The following is a 23,981-nucleotide window of genomic DNA, read 5'->3' as shown; positions in this document are numbered from 1 at the left end:
TGCCAGCCTTCGTGGACCCCCAGTTTGCCCAGAGGGGATTCAAACATGGATCTGCACTCACAGCATGAAGGGTGAGATTTGAAACCAAAGCTCATTAGCACAGATGAAAAGGAATGACATTTTGTATTTACATCAGCCTGAAATCTACTTGTACCACCACCAATAAATGAAATCTCAGCAAAGCACAGAAATATAGTATTTAAATGTGTCTGGAAAAAGGAAATGTGGATTGTGAAATAAGAAAGTACCAGGTTTGGAGCAATCTGGTCTACTGGAAGGTGTCCCTGCCCATGGCAGGGGGTTGGGATGAGGTGATTTTTAAGGTACCTTCCTACCCAAACTATTCCATGAATCTATGAAGAAAATTCTGTTTATTTAAGCAAATTAATCTCCTATCTTTCTCCTCCTATTCTATAACCCAGACTTTCTGGGGTAACGAGAGGTTTCAGAAAGTTAATACCAACCTTTCTTAGAATTTTCTTGTACTGTGAGCTCACAGGCATGGACTTCCCTGCTCAATTATCAACTATTTCATTGCATAAAGGAGGGACAGAATTAAGAGTGGAAACTGTGCTCACCCTGGGATTCTAGAGCAAAGACTGCAGATGTGTGGAGTTATTCCATCAGTGCCATGCTGGGAAAGGTAGTGGTGTGTCAGTCTGTGGCACCAAGGACAGACAAACCATGTTCAAATGGATTTTCTCACAGTGTTTGCCATGCTCCAGCCCCAAAACAACTTTCTGTCTCTGAAGAGGCAGATACAATCATCTTATGAATTCATGAGGAAGCTGAAATTTTGTAAGAAGCTGATGGCAAAGAGCTGTTTTAATTATTCTCCAACTCGCTGACTCCACCTTAATCAGAATATATTAAATAAAATGTATGGATGCTGGAGACTGGAATGCTGCAGTTCATAACTACAATTAACCACTATTAATTAATATCTGAAAGATAAATGAGCCATGGGATCCATTTATTCCTGGGTTGGGAGTATTTAAATTCACAGTAGGATGCCAGCCCATTTTTCACAGCAGTGAATTAAGGGAAGTGTGAATCAAAGCTCACTGCTGTAAGATGCAGGAGACATTTTCAGATCTGTCTGGTTCTTATCCTTTAAATGGGGAAAGAGGAGATGGGCACTGAAATTTCACCTGGAGAACAAAGAGAAAATGGCAGTGATCATATCCAGAGAGATGGAGCTGGGTCTCAGAACTCCCCATGCTTTACTCAGTTCCAGCAGTGCAGGGTGGACAGGGAGGATGGATTCCCTGAGGCTGCACAGCACAGACACTGCTCTGCCCTCACCTGAGCCCAAAACCCTCCTGGCCAACAGCAGCTCAGTGTGAGAAAAACACAACCAAGCAAATATTCATGATGTTCTTTCTCCTCTGCATCAAGGACATACCTGCCTCACATGGACCCTTAAAATTCAGTCAAGACTTGTTTTGCCCTCTATTGTCTCCTCATGCTTGGAAAATCCCATTCAGGACATACCATAAAACACATGGGTGCTTTCCATGTCTTCTCCAGGAGAGCTGAAATGTGAAGTTTCTGAATATGTTGCAAGACAATGATGTTCTTTCCAGAACTGTAGGGAAAGTTGTCACTCAAGCTTCAGTAGAGCAGTGGTTGCCATCATTATCAGCAATTGATTTGACAGCAGCCTGAGGCTTGTACAGGTTAGGAAGGTAGAGTCCAACTCCTGTGTTGGAAATGCCAAGTGAGGTTTGAACATTCTCCAGCTGCTTCTGACAGAAAGGGAAGGCTGCCCAGAGAATTATCCTGTGATGAGCTAAAGATTTGGGTTCTATCCCTGACTCAAAAAAGTGCAGAAATGAGGAAATGTGACCCTATATTTAGATAATCTAAGTGTTAAAGTAGAGAAATGACTGAACCATAGAAGGACTGAAATTCGGATTCTTTCCTACATTTTCTGTCTTGGCTAACTGGAGCTCTATTTGAAGTCATGTGCTCTGGAAAGTCCAACATTTAATTTGCTTTTTCTTCCCAATTGAGATGAAAATAAAAATATTTCTCAAGGGGAATGGATAGAGCAGAAAGTTTCAGTACGAATTTTACTGGAGAAACAAGAAATAGGTTTTTTTGCTGTTAACACAAAGCATTTTAATATCCCTTGCTAGAATCAGCTTAGAGTCCATTCAACACTGAAGTGCATCTTCTTCAAACTTGGTGATGTCTGAAAGGACAGGAGGGGAAGTTCAATCTCCTGGGAGGATCATGTTACACCTCCTTAGCAAAAAACCTTTGAATTTTAAATACTTGATTTTCCACCAAAATCTCCTAGAGAGTTTTCTTTCTGAAACTGCATTCTGGAAAATTTTTTCTGTATTCTCACAAAAGCAGGCTCTTCTACAAGGTTTATAATAAGTCCTGCTTCCTTTTGAGAGCTTAAACAACAGACTTACAAGCAGTATGTTGGCACTTTCAGCTCTCCAATAATAACAAATATGAAATCCAAAAGTATCTATAGATACATACTTTTTCAGTACAAGATTTAAACTAAAATTAGAGATGGTTTTTCTTGCAAAAAGTCCTTGTTTTGTTCTTTGATACCATAAGATCTCAGAGCCTCAAAATGTTGTGGTGGAAAGGCATGTCAAGGATAAAACCTTTCAGAATCCAGGACATTGATTTTGTTCACACAAAACTTTCATTAATTCCAAATAATTTTAACCTGAGTTACTACACAGTGGTAAAGGACTTAAGTATTCCCCAATAATACACAGATGTTATCACTTCATACAGGAAATACCCAATCTGCTCATTTCTTCTTTGAATGCAACAAAAAGTGAGGAAGAGTAATTTAATTACTGGTGAGGATCCTCCAAAGAGGCTGGTTACATTAACACCAGACCCAGAGTATGCTGTATTCTTCCCACAGAAAAAAAAACTAAAAAACAAAAGCCTAAACCAAACCAAACCAAAAACAATGCCCCCTACCCCAATATCAAAGAGGAATTATTTTGTCAGGAGCTTTTTTCCAATGAAAAAACGGAAATAAAAAATAAACCAGATTTCACTGCTAATTATTTAGCAGGTTCACAAGAAAACAAAAGGCACATGGTTAAAATGATTGGGCCATCAAGCCCTTTGTCTGTGAGGAATGACTGTTTCCAGCAGCAGTGTGTAAACAGGACTTCTTGCAGGCTGAAGAACCAAATACACAAAAATGTAATTATTCTTTTCAGAACACCTTCATTTTATTCTGGACAGCCAGTGTTCCTATGAATACTTTGTTTTAGCTCGGGTGGACTTTCTGCAGGTGGGCAGAGGCTGGGCATGCCAGGCAGGGTTTGCTGTTCCAGCAGTGGGGAATGCCAGGGCATCCATGCTGGGGTGTGGAAGGAGGAATGGGCACCAAGGGTGGGGCTGGACCCTGCCCACAGCCCAGGGGCTCAGGAGCAGCTGCTCCCCTGCGTTTGGGGCCACCTGCAGGGTCCCTGCATGCTGTCATTATAGTTCTATTGTCATTACATTGCAAGGGTTCCATATTGCTAGAGTTTGATGTTCCTGGCAGGCAGCTCCTCTAGGCACTGACTCTTCCTTATCCTTCAATTTCCCTCAACCAACCAATCCCCTCTTTTATAACACTCTTCTTATTGGCTACAGCTGTGGCCTGTTAACATCAGGCCTGCTCCTAATCCTTAATAATTAACCCAGCTGTGACTTTTTATTGGGTACAATTACATTCTATACCACCTTCATTTACCCATACTGTATCCCCCTACTCCTCCAGGCTCAGGTGTGCAGGGCAGAGGTGGGAGCTCACCAGCACCACTCTTGCTTGGTTTGGGACTAAGGAACAGTGTCTGTCACCACCACATGGCCTTTGGGACAGGAAGGGCTCAGCCAAAGAGAGCAGGAAATGCTGCCCTGCTGGAGCCAAATATCCCTGTATGAGTGAGGAAGACAAAGAGAGTGGCTGATAGAGCTTTCTTGTGCCCATAAATCTTCACTAACTTAGGTCAGATTCTGCCACACCGGTTGGAGGCAGAGTCTGGAGCTGCTTTCTCAGTTCTGCTGCTTTTTCCAGTGAAATAGGAATACACTGATTTATAGCCTCTAACCCCAGAAGAAACAGTGAATATCAGTTAATGTTTGTACAGCTCTATTGTTGGAGCTTGTCTCTTCTCTGACCCTGAGTCAATGAAACTCCACTTCCGAGCTGCAACAAGAAGGAGAAATGTAAACTAACAGCATTACAGATCATTAACCCAAAATACAACTCCTGACACGAAAAAGCACAGGACAAGATGATGTTAAAAGGACAAAACTGAACACTCTGGTGCTCGTTTTTAACCTCGTTGCCTTACCTCCAGTAGCACAACCAAATGTAATTACAGCCAGCAGCAAAAGGAAAATCAAGATCACAGACTCAATCCCGATTAAAATAAATAAATAGGGAAAATATAGAAAGCATATGGGCACTGAAGAGCAGCATATGGATCACGTCCTGAAGTACAAGGCCTGCCATATGCTTCCAGAGCCTGGTTCAAAGGAAAACCTCGCTCCCTCCTCCCGATGTCTTTGGCTAGGTCACGAATCAGCTGCCTCCCAACATCTTGTGCCATTGGGCAAGTTTGCTTTTGAATAATGAAGCAAGTTTCAGCTCAGCATGGGGAGAATCCCAGGTAGAAAATGGGCAGATGGCTGGTCCTAGTTAAGCAGGCAGGACTGAGATGAAGCATTCCCCTTTTCCTTCTTTCAGGCCAATCTTTGCATTGTGTCCTACACCAGCTGTGTGCATCTAAACCTCTTTACCTCCTGTTTCCTTAAGAAAATAGTCCTTAATTTTTTTGACCTCTCGTGCTGACCCGCCAGCCCTGTAGGGAATGTTAATGAGCTGTTAGAATTGCTTGGGATGTGGCACTCAACCAGTTTGTGGAGTCCTCCAGCCTCTTCCTACCCTGGCCCCTGTTTTTTCATGCTTCACTGGCCCCAACCAAGCCCATCTGCCTGTGGATGTCTAGCATATGCTCTGTGCCTGGCACTGCCCAGCAGGAAATGATGCCTCTCAGCCATCCCTGTGTCTGGCATGAGATAAGGACAATTTAGATCACAATCAAGGAGCAGCACTGCTCAAGCGTGGGGCTAGGAGAGGAGGAAGGAGACAGCAATGACTGGTCCCCAGAGAGAGGATTTCCTGCCATGCTGCAACTGCAGGGATGGAGTGTGACAGTGTTCACAGGGGTTCTTGGCTGAGGCAAGAGACGAGAATGTTGACTCCATGTTCAGAAGGCTTGATTTATTATTTTATGATTTATATATATTACATTATAACTATCCTAGAAAGAAATAGAAGGAAAAGGTTTCTTCAGAAGGCTAGCTAAGCTAAGAATAGAAAAGAATGAATAACAAAGATCTGTGGCTCAGACAGAGAGTCTAAGCTATCTGGTCTGTGGTTGGCCATTAATTGTAAACATTCAAGATGGCCCAATCAAAAATCTACCTGATGCATTCTACAGCAGCAGATAACCATTCTTTACATTTTGTTTCTAAGGCTTCAGCTTCTCAGAAGGGAAAATCCTAAAGAAAAGGATTTTCACAAAAAGATGTCTGTGACAATGGAGGGCAGAGATGGACTCTCCTAGATGGATGCAAAGCCAGTGCTGAGGACTTAAAAGCACCAGGAAGCACTGAGGTCTGCACTGCTGTGTGAATTCCCTGGATGCCATACATGAAATGCACTCGCAATTATCTACGGTGTCACTGTGATCAAGGGGAGCAGAGACAAAAGCTCCTGCTCAGGGATTCTCTCTGTCTCCAACAGCTTGGGCCAGGGAGCCCTGCTGGGCGCTGGGAGCTGGAGAGCCCAGAGGAGGCTGTGCTGCAGGCTGGGTGCTGGGAGCTGGAGAGCCCAGAGGAGGCTGTGCTGCAGGCTGGGTGCTGCTGACAGCAGCACTGCTGGGATCCAGCTGCTCCAGCTGCAGCCCAGGGCAGGGCAGGGCTCTCACAGCAGCTGAACATATGTCCAGGGAGGGCAGGGAGGGAAAGGCTCCTGTCCCATGGCTGCACTGCTGGCCCAGGCTGGCCAGGGATTGCTTTCTTCTTCTGGTTTTTGGAAATGTTAAGTTTTGGTGTCACGCTGGGCTCACTTACAGAGCGCACATCATGGCAGAATAGGAGTCAGACCTCGTACAGGTCAGCCCTCCCCACCAGCAATGGCTTTAATGTTTTCAGTATTAGTCTAGTGCTGTCAAATCTGGGCATTCAAAAGTCAGAGCTCAGAATTTAAGAAAAAAAAACCTAAAAAAAAAAAAACCACAAAACAAAACAAAAAAACCCCACAAAAAACAAAAAACCCCAAACCCCAAATAAAAAAAGAAACAAAGAAAAAAACAAACAAACAAACAAACAAACAAAAAACCCCCAAAACAAAACAAAAAAACAAACAAAAAACCCTCAACAAAACAAAAAACCCAAAAGCAACTTAAAAAACCAAAAATACCCAAAAACCCCACCAAAAATAACTCCAAGAAAAACACCCCAAAAAACCTCAAAAAACCCCCAAAACAAAACAAAAAACCCCAAAAAAACCCCAAAACAAAAGAAAAAAACTCAACAAAACTACAAAACTCACCAAACCAAACAAACAAAAAACAAAAAACAACAACAAAAGCCACAAAAACACCCCCAAAAAACCCACCAAAAAATCTAAAGGAAAAAATACCACCCACCCCCAGTCCTCTCCATTTCAACCAAAAGCCATACCTTATTTTAAAGTTTTAAATCACTATTTTTACTCAAGATCCTTAATTTTTTCTTCTGGAAGGACCAGATATTTACCTGGTTTTGGGATACCAAGAACAAAGGAAAAACAAAGTGCTACCTGACAAAATCCAGGTAGGCCACAGCAGACTCTAAACCAATCCTGGTTTCCAATAATACCCCATAAATTGGAAAAAAAAATGGCCTATCCTAAGTCTATCCTTAACATCTAATTGAAATACACTGAAAGCATAGGAAATGTTGCTAGGTCAAATGACTGCTAGCTGTAGAAAACATATACAGAATTTCACAACATTTCAGATTAATTTTCCATCAGAATTTAAGATTTATACTGAAAAATAAAATCATTATTTTGCACAATTGAGCTAAATCCATATAATCCTAACTATGGCTGATGAGCTCACATTTTCTTTTCCCTTCTTTTTTTTTTTTTAAGAGAGAGTATATGATAAATTTTGACACATTAACTTGCCTAAATTTAGATAAGGAAAAAACAAATGTGTCATTTACTTACAGTTACTTAGTTTGAACCTCATATACATAAGGGATTGGATAAACTTTGCTACTTGCTCCCAATGAAGACATTGTGACATTTAAAGAGAGGATGACTGAAGGAACAGTGACGGCACTGAATTTTGGACTTGGAATTCTGGTTAATATTTTCAGTTCTGCTGTAGACTTGTCATATAACCTTGTAAGGAAAAAAAAAAAAAACAAACCAACACATTAATCCTGTCTTAAAATCCAAATCCCAATTAATCTACCAAATAAAACACTTCAATAGCTAATTGAATTTGCTTTCTGTCTCTCAGAAAGAAGAGGGAGCAGAAATGCAGTAATATTTACAAATTCTAGATTATGCTCTCGTAGCCTGACTCCCTGTTCTCAGATCCCCTGACACTCTGGAAGTGTGAATGCCTGCACACAGATAAAGCAGCAAAGAACAGAGGTTCCCATTTCAGCTGGAATGCAAAAAGGTAAAACTCTGTGCCTGTCAAACAGAGGATTAGGGAAATAAGCATGTAATTGAGTGGGAGGCAGCAGAAGTTGGAAGGTGTCCACAGGATAACTTAGTTCAATCGGAGGATCAGTTCATGACCGTACCTTCCCACAAAACAGAGTGGATTTGTCAGTGAAACTTTATTTCCTGATTGTGTAGGGAAGTGGATCAAACAACAGCAGCCCTAGAGATCATGTTCTGATGTGAACTTTAAGAGTTTGAATGAAAAAAACATTAAATAACAGAAGAAAAAAAATGTAAGTGGGAAACACCCAAGGTCTCCCCAAACAAAGAAAAGAAGTGATGATGAAAGAAAAGATTACTCATTGTTAATAATGTTCTATTGGAAGGTGGAAGATTTGAGGATGATGATAACTGATTCTCACTCAGGAGGGAGTGGAGTGAGCACAGGGAGCTGAACGCGTCTCACGTAATCCTGGTTAGGAGGAGTGGCTGGGCAGGAGCCAGAGCTGGATTATCTCAAACTGATAGAAGCAGCACACGTGTTTAGAAAGCAGAAGGAGTGCCAAATATGCAGCTCCTCGCTCCCACAAAACATAAGGTGTTTTATTTCTGCATCAGATGTTTCAAACACAATTGACTTCTATTAAGTTTCAATGTAAACCACTTTGCTTTCCTAATGTAGCATGAACTTTAACTGTGGCCATTTCAGAGACATTACATGGATACCATATTACCAAACAAAAGATACACATTTGCTGTCTCTCAGAATTATGGTTTATTTCCCTTTATCTCTCACCCTGTCTGGAACCTGGACTTTTTTCTTCTTTCCAGCTCTTTCTCATTTATATCCATACATGTGTTATACAAATTTTCCAAAACATTTGTCTTAAATATTATGTCCTTGTTAGGAGACAGAAAAAAAATAGAGTTGGCATTGTCTTACCTTATAGGATGCAAATAGAAAGGAACTGAAAAAATGTTCTAACTAGAAGGCATTTACTGATCAATATTATGTATTTTGTGGACACCAAGAAAGGCAATTTCCCTTCCATCCTAAAGGCTGGGCTAGTCAGGGGCTATTTGGAGGTGGCAGTGCAGTTGTGCTGAAATAATTCTGGCAAAATCTCTTTGTTCTGCACTCACAATTACTGGAATGTGCATCCCTTTGCATTACTGATCAAAAGGCAGGACAGTATGAGGGATTTCATTTAATCAGGTGATGAGAAAGGCTGCTGATTAGTTGGCTAATTCTGGCTCACAGGCTAAAACTTGATCACAGGTTTTCTAACAGCAAATTAAGGTAAAGCCAAGGAAAATCAGAAGTTTCAGCTGGCAAGAGTTCATGGGACTCCCTTCTCCAGTTTTGATTCATAAGTAATTTTGTGTAGCTCAGCTTTCAGGTTTGCAACTGAAACCTCACAAGCAAAAACTGGATGCCTTGTTTCATGGCTAGAAAAAAATCTCTGCACATTCCTTATAAGAGGTGCAGTTACAGCAGCTTCAAGTCCTGGTCTGCAGTTCTTGCTGAACTCTTTGCCCCACAATGTGCAGGTTGCATTTTGCCTGGTTTTTGGTACAATTAATCCCATTACTTTATCAAGCAATCAGAGATAAACAGATCTATAATAAAGTTCTAAAGTGGCACCTGCTGAAGAATATGAAGGGAAGGAGACAAAAAAGCAGAAACCTCATCCTGAAAACTGTTATTCCATCTTTCAGGAACTTCCCATCCATTCCATCAGAACAGAGCTCCTGGGGTGTGCCATATCCAGCTGGAAAGGGATGGCCACAATTCACTCACGCTGGCTTGTGCTCACCTGGGCTGGTTTCTCCAAGCTGTGCCTCTGTGCCCTGCCTGCTTCCAAACTTGTTCTCCGAGAGGACATAAGCACATCCAGCCACAATTCATGTCAAAAATCCTACAATTCAATTATTTCTCAGCCTGAGCTCCCAGAGCCTTTTCAAGGATCTCCAAATTGGTCAAATAATCTGGAACCAGCCTAAAAGAGAAATTGTGGCTGCTCCATCCCTGGCAGTGCTCAAGGCAAGGTTAGATGGATCTTGGAACAACCTGGGATAGTGGAAGATGTCCCTGCCTATGGAGGATATGGAACAATATTATCTTTAAGGTACCTTCCAAGCCAAACCATTCTATGATTCTATGAAAAAGCAGCCAGAAGTTATTCAGGAACAAACCAAACCTCTGGAATAGTATTTATGGACTCCTAAGAGAAAGGAAGAGCTGCCAATGGGATGCACATTGGGGTGCCCTTGCCCTGGGCACCAGGCCCTTCCCATGTAGCCTGTATGAAATCAGGAGAGGATTTCCATGTCCTGTCTCAGGAGCCTGCACCAGCTGCAGGAGCAAGCAGCAAGTGAACCCACTGTGCACAATGGATGAAGTGTGAAATTAGTTCTGTCATCTCCACACACACCACAGTGAATCAGGCCTTGCTGAGGGCTTCAGCAGATCAAAATTTCCAGTTGTTTAATTTGAGATCAAGGCAAGAGCACACAGGACCCTGCCCCGCTCCTCTCCATCAGGCTACGAGGCCAAAATAAAACCGAGGCTAAACAAACCTGCAGGGAGAAGAGATGAAGACGTGGGGGGTGGAAAGAAACGACCCCTTCACCTTTTGCTGCTTTTAGTGGATTCTAATTAGGAATCTGGCAGTGCCACCCACTCAGCGGGAAGCCCACATTATTAAGGCTGGCATCAAAAGCAAGCCGACTGCAATCTGCAAGAGCGGCTGCCGAACTGGCACTGCCTCCCCTCCGCTCTTGGCCACAGCACCACAACAGATGTCTGAAGGGTTGCTGTTTCTTTTCCTAGCCCTACCCCCGCTTTGCATGACCTTATGCCAGAGATTACATGTGCAAGTGCCAAGGTAAAGGTCCTTAATGGGTCAAAGAAACATCCTTAAGAGGCTATTTCTTTTAAACCTCTCTAATTTTAAACGGTACATTGAGGCTGTGAATGAGCATAGTCTTGTGGGGGACACAGAGAAATGTAGAACCATTCAGCTGTAATTATAGTAATCTAGTATAGTCAGTGTGAAAAAACAATGGCCTTTCCTCTCGTTATTCTGAATCATTTGTAGATGTTCATGTTTTAATCATATTTTCCACATGAATCGATATGAGAGAGAGAACGACAGAGAGATAATTATGTGCGCTGAACAAATATTCCACCTAACTGAGGTTGTGCTGGGAAGGGCTGCTGGTAATTAATGAAGTACTGCCACACACTTGTCAAGTGCAAGCAGCTCTTTAAGGGCAAGCCATCATTTCAAATTGGGAGCTCCCTGAGATTTAACAGAATTGGAAAGAAAATAATAAAGTTTGGTATCATCTCCTTCAGCACCAGCTTCCAAGAGCGAGCAGAGGAGGTTTGCACGTGGAATGCAAAAGGTGCCTGGTGTCTGCTTGTGCTGTGTGAATGCAAAGCACGGCCTTGGCTCGTTTAGAGTGTGATCAAGGGGCACAATCTTCCCAGAGAGATGTGGGACTAAAGGAAAGTGCTACGATTGCATGGCTGAAACACTAAATGTTTATTTCTACTCGTTTCTCTGTCTCAGAAAGTCTCTTCACAGCAAGGCAAACCTCTCAAGGTACTGAGTGGGATTTTTAAGGACCCACGATTAAGCAGAATCTTTGCAACACTTCAGTTGGTTTCAGACCTGAGAGGAGGGAAAAAAAACAAGCCCTAATACCAAAACAGAAAAATATTTTTTTTTCATACAGATCCTAGAGTAAAGCAGAGAAGCCACACTGAATTCTCAAGCTCTCAAGCAGCACCCCAGGTCCTGGGCTTTTCAATCCCTTCCTGTTAAATTCAACTTCCAGCATTCAAATGAGTGTTATAATCACTGCGGCACAGCCGACACCGAGCCTGAATTATAATATACTACCAGCTCAGTGTGCCAAAAGCACTTCCCTCTCTCTCTCTTTCCACACCAGTTCTCCGATTTCTCAGCTTTTAAATACCCTCTTGTTCTTTCTACGCACTCATTGTGCAACACAATTTATTTCTGCAACACATCGTTACAGCAAGGGAAGTGTGAGAGGAGGTGGGGACAGTAGACACGCAGAGGTGTGAATGGGTGGTAACAAACTAAGTGCTATAGTGAGCCACCAGTCAACACCTTGAGGCTTCAAAGGAAGGGGGAAAAGCGGGGAAAGAGAAAGAAATGTATCTTCGTGTGCTTTCTAACTTCCATGAGCATTAGAGAGCCCCTGTGCCAAGGCAGATGCTGCATTACCGAGGCACAGTGCACTGTGTCAGCCACAAAGAACACAGACCTGTACGTGTGCCAATATCAGCACTCCATCATCCATCCTTGCAGCCTCTTTGTCTCTCTTTAGCCTCACTTCTTTTTGCTAAGCTCCTTTCTCCACAAGAAGGAAATAACTGGTTTGCAAGAGGAGGAAAAGCCCCCGCCATTTCACACATGCATCCAAACCAGCATTCCCAGGCACAAGATAAAGACACTAAACAACCACAGGGAAAACCTCTTACATTTTTATATTAATAATATTTCTGAACCAATTTTAGCATTGTTTTTCCATCCAACATGTTCAACAGAACCATGAATTTTACTGGGGGTTTTAGGGTGAGATTTGAATGACCTCAAATCTTCTCTTACCAACCATTTAAAAACTATTCAGGAGGAAAATGCAGCTCAATACAAAAGCTACAAATTCAGTGAAATATTTGTACAGAAATACTGTACCACCAACCATCATTTGTGTGGGTGTCATGAAACTCTACTCTTAGTGACTTTAGAGAGACTACAGCTTCATCCTTACACCCCTCCAAAACCAGGAAAGGAAAACATGTAATGGATGAGAAAGCAGACAAAGACAGGCAAAAAAACCCAAACCAACCCAAAAAACAAAAACAAACAAGCAAACAAACAAAACTATGAAAAAAAAAATTAAAAAGGCTTAATATTATTCATGATATTAAATAAATATCACCCAAGCAGTCAATGCTAGACCTGATATTGTGCCACCTTCATGTCTCATTGCTTGTTGGACTAGGGAAACACTGCCACTCAGAAAAGGCTGAATCCCATTCACAAACTGTGCTCCATGCTCCTCTGAACAGGGGAAAAAACAAAATGCAGAGAAGCCAGAAAAGAGGCTCTTAGCAGTGAATCAGGCCCTCAATCGCCATGAGACAAACTGACCTGCAGTCTGTGGGCTGAGACATGGGAACACAAACTGGGAGGGAGCAGAGAGTATCTAGGCAAGGATGAAGCATCACTGGCAAAAGAATGAGCCCTTAAAATATCCTGCACCTTCAGCACAAGTGCTTGCACCCCACATTCCCTGCCTGGAGCAGGTGCAGGAATGCCTTGGCAGTAAATGGGTAACAAATGATAAAATCTATTGTGCAGGAGAGAAGGGGAATTCATGGATGGGCAGCCTTTTCCTAAGGACCAATATCTCCACACTCTGAGTGACCCCATTCTTTCAAAGGTGGGGCTTGGTGAGCTTTAAGGGATCATAACTCACTCATAAATGTTTGAATTACAGCTAAAATTGGGCAACTTTCATGCAAGTTTCCAGCCCCAGAAGCGACTTTTTTCTGCACTTTGGATTTAGTACAGAAAATCACATGCCTGTTTTGAATTTAGGATAGTTCAAAGCAATTGGAGCTGATGGTTTCAAATGGTGTCAGCACTAACAGCCCATTTGGGAATCCCTTGTTTTCCTAAGAAACAAACCCAGAGGATGGCCCAAGGACAATCCAAGCTCTGAGCTGGCAATGCTGCCCTTTTCTTTCCTGGGGACAGAATTTCACCTGATGTCCTTATCTGGATATTGGCCAAATTATTACAATATCAGCTGTACCAGATTCTGGACACAGCTTGGGGACCAACCTGCAGGAAACTGTTTCACACTGGGAGATCAGAACATGAAAATTCAATATGAGGGCTAATAGTTATTTTCTTTTTTCAGGTGAAAAAAATACAAATATTTCTACATTATTTATCACATAATTTAATAAATAATGTCTCCAACTACCTAATGTTTACAAGGTCATGAAAAATATAGTTTTTGTGTATATTCCAAATCACAGTGGCCATGATTCCCTCATAACATCCAGCCACAGATAAGGAGACACCAGGGGCACAAACATTAGCCATGAAACCCTGGAATGTGAAGTGTCCAGAGACAAGGGATCTTGTCCTGTTCTGGGAGATGAAAAGCAGTCTTAGAATACAGAACAGAAAAAGGATGGACGAGAGAGAAACAAGGGAGAAGGGTTTAAATAGGGCATAATTTTTATGCTCAGTTTGACAAACACACATCTCCAGTAAGACCAGGAGAAACTGCATCCACTGTTAACTGAAAGCAAGGCCTGGATTCCCTGACAGTTATTTTCTGTGAGATTCTCCTTTAGGAGAACATCTACAGCTGTATCTATTTAGCTGCAGCCTCAGTGATGTCTACTGTCATCATTCAACTACTTTATAAGTGGGTCACCCTTAAGAGAGAGCAGAGAACTCATTTCACACTGCCAGAACCACAGAGGGAACCACTTGCCTCTGTTTTGCACATTAGCAGTTTACTGCAATCACTGCAGAACATTTTCATTTTCTGTCTGCGTTCTCTGCTCCTGCTGTGGAGATTTCCCTCCCACCATGACATTCCTGTTGCTGCAGAGAACCAGGAGCTCTGCTCACACTGTGCCTTCAACAGGTATTTCTTCTCAAATGTGTGAATTCTTCCTTTCCAGCTGGGCCACCATCCAATCTTTACAGAACATACCTTACATGAGCAGGTGCTTCATATTGAGCACAGATGCCCAGAAATGCACGAGCCGACACATTTGGGTAAGAAACACTGCCAGCACAAGATTCCTCATTAGGTTTCAGTTCCATCCTTAGCTAGTGCTGCAAAAGTGAAGAAAACAGAGTTTTACACAGAGCCTCACAGCTCCTGTAGCAGCCAGAAGTGGTTATGACTGAATATGCATGGACAAAAAATAAACAAATCTGGTATATTAAAAATAAATAGTAGCCTAGTCCTGTTTTCAAAGAGGGATTTCCTGGCAACAGGTTGTGGATGCCTTCCTTACCTAGCACTCAGTGGCAGCCTTACAAGAGCAGCACATATCTTTGATACAAACATGCATCAGTTTCAGATTCTGAGCACTGGAATGTATCTGTGCAGAGAAGGAAATGTGTGTGCACAGAGTTATTTGTACCTGCAAACTGAGCAAATATCAGCTACAACTGAGCCATCCATGGTTTGTATACAAGGGCAGCTCTTGGAGTGCCAGAGATCAATTAGAAAACTCTGGCCAAAAGGTTTGGATGCCTTCCCTACCTAGCACTCAGTGGCAGCCTTACAAGAGCAGCAGCACATATCTTTGATACACACATACCTTAGTTTCAAACTCTGATCACTGGAATGTACCTGTGCAGAGAAGGAAATGTGTGTGCACAGAGTTATTTGTACCTGCAAACTGAGCAACAATCAGCTACAAGTCAGCCATCCATGGCTTGTACAAGGGCAGCTCTCTGAGTGCCAGAGATCAATTAGAAAACTCTGGCCAAACTCAACTGGAAGCAGTGTTGAGGCTCATGTACATCCCCACACTGACAAGCTGGCGTGTTCCCCCCTGGGTGAGCCAGTGCCACATCACCCATTTGCAGAACAACCTTTTTTTGGTATTTGCAGAGCTGACAGTGTGGCACTTGTGCAGTTTCAGAGTTCCAGGGAAGCCTTTCACACATCACATGTAATTTCCCCTTCTGTAATAACAGCAGCCCTCAGTGCTGCTGTGGCATGCAGGAGGAGCAGGAAGAGAGACCAGGTGGGTTTGTGGATGACTTAACTTTAAAAATAACACTTTAAAAATATAATAACAACAATAATTAAAAAAATATTTCCACTGGCCCAGCCTCAGCACTGCTGGAATGTCTTATTTACTCACATAAAGAGGAGGTGAGGGGGGATGTAGCTTCTCTCAGTCACTTTCTTATTCAGCTGGCGTGAGGCTGAGGAACTGAAACACACTCAATTAAATCTTGTAGTGTGGCTGCTTGGGGTGTTTTTTCCTCCCCCTCCTTTTTCCTTCTTTTCTCAATCCAAGATTCAGACAGGAAAGCAGCACCACTTTCCACTGAAGCCAGGGTGCTTTGGGAAACATCTCAACTGGTTTTTAAATCACATTTCCAGAACCTGGGAGAGCTTTCCAAAAAGTGCTCTGGCCCACCCACATCCAAACAGCAGAGACTCCAGAGGAGCCCTAGCCAGCCCCAGCCTCTTGCAGGACACATGTGGGTGTGGGCCTCTGAGTTTTGGACACTTGCTGAAAAAAAATAAAAAAATAAAAAATAAATGGAAAGGCAACTTCAAAGAGAACTAGCTGAAGCACTTCACAAATTAATCACGCCTGGTGGAAAAGATGATTAGTGGCTTCTTGTGCTCTGGTTTTAAAGCTATTGATCTTGGGCACAGGAAGGAGCTTTCATATTCTCCACAAGCCACAGATGGTCAAAAGGGTCCTGAGAGGAAAAGACAAAAAGAAACCACCAGGGAACTGCAGGCAGTACCAGAACTCAAGGTGTGTCCCAGGGATCCACTGAAAAGGATGCACTGGAAAATCAGACAGCAGCAGCAGCAGCAGCTTTTGCTGTTTCTCCTTTTCCCAGTTCCCTCAAACCATTATCTAAGATTTCTGCCTTTGAAGCAGGTAAGCATTAAAAAACTATTTCCAACACTTCAAATACACTACACCAGGAACACCAAATGAAATAATTTGCCCCAGCTTAGGTGCCGTTTTCAGATCCACAGGCTATGACTACATGGCTCACAAGTAGAAAGGTTGAAGCAGGAACTGTAAGACGAAAACAGAAAGGCTTTTCATCTAAACCAACAGCTGGGTGATTGAAAGTAATGTAATATCTCTCTCTCATGCTCTCTGGCCAGCTTTATAGACTTTCTGTAAGCTAAGTTTTCCACAAAACAGACAATTATATCAGCAAATACAAACTATAATCCCTAAATTGCCTCCAGTGTAGTTGTGTGCAGGGTCAAGTTTTCTTCTGGGAAGCACTGTCCATTTTCATCTCCAATCAAAATAAAATTAGATGTATGAAATAACCAACATTTTTCCATAGCAAAAACTCTACATATTCTTGCTCTTATTATAGAAAACCACATATCTTTTAATGAAATTGCTGAGAAAACCTGAAATTGCATTAGGTAATAATATCATGACAAGATAAACAGGCCAGAATTCCCCATCTAGGAGGTGGTGGTGGTAAAAATCTGGAGTGGGACTTACTGAGATTCTCATTGTGGTAGGAAGAGCTGAGATCAGGTCCTGCTTCCCACAGCATTCAGAAGTTCAGGTGCTGGACATTCTTCATCCTGAAATATATGACATTATATATGTGAAGATAAATACATATTTTTCTTTTCCTTTTTTTTTTAAATACCTTTCTATTACCATACCCATCCTGGACCTAATGAAAATTTGGGCAATTTCATCTGTCTGTCTTCTATTTCCCATAAATTACCTCAGCTTTATGTATCCAGTTCCCTTGTGACAACGAGCAACAACTGGAATGGCACAATGACAAGGCTGGAGCATAGAGAAACAAATAGCAGGTGTGTGAGCAAAGAGGGAAAATGGGGCTTGTTTGACTTGGCAAGTGTTCCCTCAGCCAGGACTTCAGGGAGGAAGGCAGAGGCTCCAGAATGCCTTCATGGAAAATAAAGCATATTTAAACTCCAAGGAAGGAACTGTTCCTCTGATCAGAACCCTCTGAAATCAATTCAAATAGCTGAGGCAGCCTGGGAGCTCTTGATGACTGTATTAACATTTTGACATTTCTTTGCACAGTCACTGGAATTACTTTATTAGCAAGGATCTAACAGCCTTATGCTCCACTGTGGAATAGTGGAGCAGGAGAGTGGAAAGAAAAATCAAATCAAATCACAGTAGATGCTTTCCTACTCTTCTGACAGCAGCATTCTTCCCACAGGAATATGCCCCCCTAGGAGGAACTGTTTGAGAAAACCAAAAAGTACAAACTGCTACTGAATTATTTGTTTTCAATATAAATAGGAACATTTAAGAAAGCCATTTGTGTGCCATCCTACTGGTGTGCCATCCTACTGGTTGTTCCAGAGACTCTTCTTCCTACTTTTAGTGCCAAGGAAAACAAGAAAAACAAATCAATAGCCAGAATGCACTACCTGCAAAATTTTTTAGTTATTTGGGAGCAGACCAAGAGAGAAGACAGAGAGAGAGGAGAAATGGAAATACCAGAGTTCCAGTCATCTCAAAGCACAGAACAAGCACATTGAAATACAGAGTGCCACAGCACAGAGTAGCCTGAAAGTCTCACCTGGGGAACAGCATGGAATTTTCCTGCAATGCATCCAAGATGCTCAGAGAAACTGGGCTGCAGCAAGCAGGAAACGAGCCCCTAATCACGACATGCATGGTTGGAAAGCACGAAACATCTAATTTTATTACCAAGCAGAGCTGTGAAAAGTGTTTCTCATCAAAAAGTAAAATGAGTAAGGTTTGGCTACTTTACTGTAAAAATGTGATAACGTAGGTATAAAAAGAAAAATGGGCAAAGGGTTTTTTTGCAGGCAGAGCAGTGCTGTCTGGAGGTGAGAGCAGGGAACCTGGGAGACCACGAGCCTATTCCTGGCACTGCCACCTGCTCGTGGGCCTGGGCACCCTGCAGCTCGTGTCACCCACCTGTCACAGGCTGTACAACCACAGCCAAACACAGCCCCAGGGCACAGGCCCACTTCTGCAAAGAATGGCCTCTTAAATAAGAAATTATTACCTCTCATATTAACATGAAGGTGTCCTAATTTTTTTTTTAGTGGCAAAGGAAGTCACAACATCACAATGTTTACTGATTTTATACAGTGCTTTCAATGTTCTAGAATTAATTGAAACTGAGTGATCTGTTTGCCCTTTCCCATGAGGTGCCTGTTTTTCTACTTCCAAAAACCTTTCCTGCTCATCTTATAGAAGTACAGAAATCTACATCTTTTGGATTCTGTACTTCTATAAGAGACAGCAAACAACAGCAAATCAGCTCTCAATATTTCCAACACAAGATGCCAATCAACAACTCAATAATACACCAATTTCCCTTAACCAGGGAATAAAATGGTGACACACTCCCATGTGATCCAAGATCATGCCAGACCTTTCTACTACAGTTGAAATTTCCTTTCCTTCCTGTTTGATGCTGATTTTCTGCAATTCCTGTTCAATGCACTTTTTGTAGCTCTCTGGTTTCACTCTCTATGAAATTGTGTAAATTTCTGTTATTTACACATTAATTACCCGGACTTAAACTGTTAAGGCTAGTCCAGAGTTAACAAGTGCCCCAATGCTGCTATCAGATCCTCTGTGTCAATTTGTTGATTTGTTATCTCAGGTCAATGTGGTTTCAAGCAGGAGGATCCAATTGCAAAGTTCTCATCACTGAGATGGGAATGCTGGCATGGGACAAATGAGCAACTTTCAGGAGAGAAGAGCACTGAGTGAGTACCTCAGCCTCTTAATTTTCCTTGATCACAGCACTTTTGGTAAAGTATCTCTCAGCAAAGCTTGAGACAATTAATTAGGAAGCACCCTGGAGTGTGAACAACAGAGCATTTCTGTCATTTGAAGCCAGTCTTTATTAATCTCTCCAATTTCTCTAAGGCAAGGTTACATAAACCATGTTCTTCTATATTATACATATTTGCTTTGGGTCTTTCTTCTGCTGGGGGATAAGACTTAAATGCAGAGGGATTTTGCAATCTTTAAAACTCAGCTGTTAAATATCCCTTTACTAATAACTTACCCCATTTTGCCATCTGAGCAAGCACTTCAAACGTTTTAGATAGGCTGCAGTGCAGGAATCAAAGAAGAAATATTGGGTCATTTTCCACTAAATTCTAATTTCATTTTGAAGCCCAGTAGGCATTACCAAACTGATGACAACAGAGCTACAAAGAGTTTGATGTTTAAAGCATCTGCACTGAAAAAGGCAGAAAAATAAAGAGACCTTTAGACTGGATGTCTCAGCTTTTCATATGGGTGGTTGACAAGCTGGGCTATAGGGTAAACCATAATGTGCCAAGCACCACGGAGCCTGGAGCCAAGAAAGGGATAATTTCAGGCAAGACCCAGTCTCTAAAGCCAAAACCACTGGCCTGAAAGCTTTTCTCAGAAGGTTTGCTGTTCCCATCACTGCCAGGATGAATTTTAACTCATTATTGATCAAGGGAATTTTAAAATCAATTTTAATTAAATGAAAGATTTCTATCATGGCTTGTTCTGTGTGAGAGTCACACAAACAACATATAAATATAGGGAGGCAGATCATGCAGAGTAGATTTGTAGCAGTTAGGTCCTAACCAGGTGAGAAAGAATCCAAAGTTACATGTGAAATCAAATTTGTTGTAGTGAATTATCTACACTACCTGTCTATTCCCCCTCTAGTTTTGCCTTTGGTATGGAATTTAGCCAAGCTCTGCACTTTTTTTTTTTTTTTTTTTGTTTTAAACTAAGGTAAGCCTTTTTTTTTATTTATCTTTATTAGGTTGTCTCTCAGATCCAAATAACTGGAAAAGGGTTCAGGGGGGCTATTACATGCTGGCTAGCCATAGCCTCAATTGCTCGGCTTTCTGTGAGCAGGGATGAGGAGAGCCAGGCTCAGCTGAGGCTCAGTCTCTACATACAACACATCTCACATCTCCAGCCACTCACATTTCCAGGACAGGCAGGTAACTGGATTGGTTGTGTAAGATGTTACAGAAAGGATGGAAGCAACAAAATCAACAGTGAAAAGCCTGATCACCAGCTTCAGGTGCTAAAGCAAACCCTCACAGTCCTTGCTGTGCTGGAGGGAGCCTGGGTAGGCAGGTTACAGCCCTGTCCCTGCCTTGGCTGAACTGGGGGTTTATCCTTGGTGTGCTTGAGCTCCCCAGACTGTACCATGGAGGACAACAAGGTTTTCACCTTGCTCCAGGTGTTGCTGACTGACTGCGCTGCTCTGGGGACAGCCACAAAGTTAGGGGACTTGAGGCTCTTACAGCGCTGTGTGGAGCTCAGAAAGAACAAATTTACAGCTTTCAACACCTGCTGACTTTTAGAAACCCAATTCCTTGTGCTCTGCCTCAGGCTGGAGGTCACCCCACTGCTCGTGCCATGGGTCACAAGTTCAACCCTCAAGCTCAGCCCTGGGCTCAGCTCAGGCCCCAGAGTAAATCAGTGGGAGGTGACTTCATCATATACAGACAGTGCTGAGCAGGCTCACGAGACTCCTGTAACATTCACCACTAGCTTTGCATGGACTGCAGGCTTTACAATTATTAATTCATTAACATTAATTCATTAGTCACCATGCTGTCTGAGCGGCACAGCCTTATCCCACTTCTTTGTGCAAGAAATCAAAGGGCAAAAGGGTTAAATGACTTGCCAAAGGTCAAAGAGAAAAATCAATGGAAAAATTAGAATTAGAACCTAAAGATACCCAATTCCTTGCTTTGTGTTTGTTTCACTTTACCTCACCCAACAAATGAAATAAGCAAGATCCCACAAGACTCCTCAGAGCCAGAATAGCTTTTTTTCAGCTGCAAGGTCTCTACCAAGCCCAGCTAGAATCTACAAGGCTTCACTGTGTTTCCAAATACAATGCACACTGCAGTAAATAGGTTATTTTACAACCCTGGCCCAGTTTTCAAAGAGGCCTCAATCAGTGCTGTGCAAAACATTCATGTCCAACCACAAAATTACAATCAGCCTTTGTTTGAATCCAGCCCGTGTCCCTGGCCAGCGGTGGTTAGTCCCAGCTCACAGGGTCTGTGAACTGTTAGTCAAAGGTTTTTGCAACATTTTTGCCCTGCCTGGATTTCTCTGAATATTTATAGGCTGCTCCAGTGACTTTCATATTCAAGCAGTGCTGGCTGGAGGGGGTGGGAAGGGGATGTAAATAAGGGAGGGAGTCACATGTTTTCCACTCGCCCCACTTGTTTTGCTTCCAGTAAGAGACACGTGTTGCAAGAAAACAACTGCAAGGCTTTGACTGTGAGACATTTAAATTAGTGCCACAGTATTTCTACACACTTGAGTGTTTTCAAACATCCAGCTATTGTGAAATCAGAGTCAACTGTTTGGATACTCAAGCAGACTTGTGGAACTAAAATTTGCAGCCCCACTCATCAGTTTGGGAGTGGGGATGAGACACAATTTCTTCACAAACTCTTGAAGAGACTGTGAGGTATCAGCAGAAGGAAATAGCTTGAAAAATCCATGCCATGATTTATCCTGCAAGCAAAGCATTCCAAGGCAGGATCCACAAAGTTTAGTCACCACTATGTGGAAATTCATACAGTGGTGATGAGATCAATGGAGCGCATTGAGCGCACAGCGGTTCCTGTCACTGGTCCTTACGTAATTCCAAGCACCATGAAGAAATCAGGAAAGCATGTGGATGTGCAAATAGTTCTGTCTGCTGAGTATAAGATATAAACAAGCCCTTTCATTATATGTATCTCCTGCTTCACTGTCTCTCTTCAACATGGCATGAAGGGAGGGTTTCCATCTCCCTCACAGGGTTGCTTTAGTTCCGAGGCACAATGGGGACACGTCCCAGCTCTGAGGAACCCCAGGTCCCCAGAGATGCAGGTTTGCCATCCTTAGTCTATGAATCCTCCCCTAAAGATACATCCAGCCTTGGCTGGGACGTGATTTTCATCTTTAAACCAAAACACAAAATCAGCTCTGCACAGGAGGAAAATGAGCTGATGGCACAATCTAGAGTTGTTTTCAGAAATCAGACCCTTATGGGCATTGCCTGCTCTAAACACTCCCAACAAGGGCTAAACAAAGGAAATATCATCCTTTCTTTTGCTGATGACAAAATATTCTTTATTCCAAAAAAATCTGATGAAACAGAAGTCTGTCCTTATGGATGACAATTCATCTTAACTGGAGATGTCTGCAAACCTCAAGTGGGAGCTGCTGAAACCATAAATGTTAACTGTTGAAAAGTCACAGCTGAGAAGCAAAACCGAAGAGAGAATGACAGCCCATGGGCATCTAATGGAAACTACCTCCAGTGTCAGTGCACAAAAGCTGAACCACACTAGAAATAGAAAAGTCTGATGTTGACTCAAGCCCTTTGTAAAATACCCAAATCTCAGAGGACTGCATGGAGAGAGGTTTCCTCTGAATGCAGCTTTATTCCAAGATATTTCCAGTAATTCTTGTCTCCCACCAGGACAAAAATACCAGGACAATTGTCTGGTTTACAGTATTCTTGTCCTTTCAGATAAATCTGTTCCAAAATCTGAAGTGTACAGGGTCATAAGAGGATGAAACCTAAGGGAAGAGACAACAGAAATGGCTTTGTTTTGATTATTTTCTTTCCCAAAAGTTTTGTTACTTTGGGTGTAACTTGTGCAGAGGGGAGATGGATTTCCAAAGCTGACAATTGCATACTCATTCTGCTCATAAAGCAGCTGGATAATTGCTTTAGATTTTCACAGAAATCTTCTCTTAATGCAGACTATATTTTGTTTTCCCCTGGAAATTTCAGATTGTCCCTACAGCTTTTCAGTTTTGACTGAAAAGAGAAATCTTCATGTTTTGTAGCTGTGATGAAAAGACAACGTGGAAACTACTTTTTTTTCCTGTTGACAAGATTGCTTCTTTAGTAAAAAATTAATTTTTTTTAAACTTACAAAAGACAAAAAGTCTTTTATTGTTTCTAGCTCTTTGCTAATTCACTTTTAAGTATATCAGAGAGGGAAGGATCTTTCCATTTGTTGTCTTGTTCTGTCCATCCTTCCTGCATGAGAACATAAGAGGATTTCACATTCATTAAAATTGCAACACAGCCTGGCTGAAACATGAGTTGGGCTGCATATAGAATAAACCACAGTTATATTACAATGACCTTTCCTGATTATCTTGTACTCTGTCACAAGTTAAATGAGGTCATTACTGATGTTACTGGCATTCCTCTTCCTTGGCCCATGACTTCAAAGACTAATGGGCCCCTTTTGTCACTGAATTCTTGTCAAAATGTTGAGTCCAATCAGACCCCTAATAACTGCACACAGGGTAACATTCACAGATGAAAAGAACATGCAGACACATGCCTTATACATAATTAATCCTTCCAATGAACTTCATGAATTTCAAAATTACACAAAATGGAACAAATCCAACACAGAGTCTCCTGTGGGCATATGAGGTCATGTATCCTGCCAG

General features: G+C 42.1%; 1 long non-coding RNA gene across 1 annotated transcript in view; it reads right to left on the bottom strand.

Annotated features, from left to right (window-relative positions):
- Window positions 1-7,260: 7,260 nt before the first annotated feature.
- LOC141731099 (uncharacterized) overlaps window positions 7,261-23,981 on the bottom strand; it is a 197,026-nt gene continuing 180,305 nt past the window's right edge. Inside the window, exons 4-6 of the long non-coding RNA XR_012583023.1 lie at window positions 17,022-17,107; window positions 14,495-14,619; window positions 7,261-7,441 (exon numbers count right to left, since the gene is read on the bottom strand). This is a non-coding gene — a long non-coding RNA (uncharacterized LOC141731099). The remainder of the gene's footprint in view (window positions 7,442-14,494; window positions 14,620-17,021; window positions 17,108-23,981) is intronic.

Source organism: Zonotrichia albicollis, chromosome 17, assembly GCF_047830755.1.
Source record: "Zonotrichia albicollis isolate bZonAlb1 chromosome 17, bZonAlb1.hap1, whole genome shotgun sequence".
In the NCBI taxonomy this organism is placed as follows: Eukaryota; Metazoa; Chordata; class Aves; order Passeriformes; family Passerellidae; genus Zonotrichia; species Zonotrichia albicollis.
This window is presented reverse-complemented; position numbering and strand designations above follow the sequence as displayed.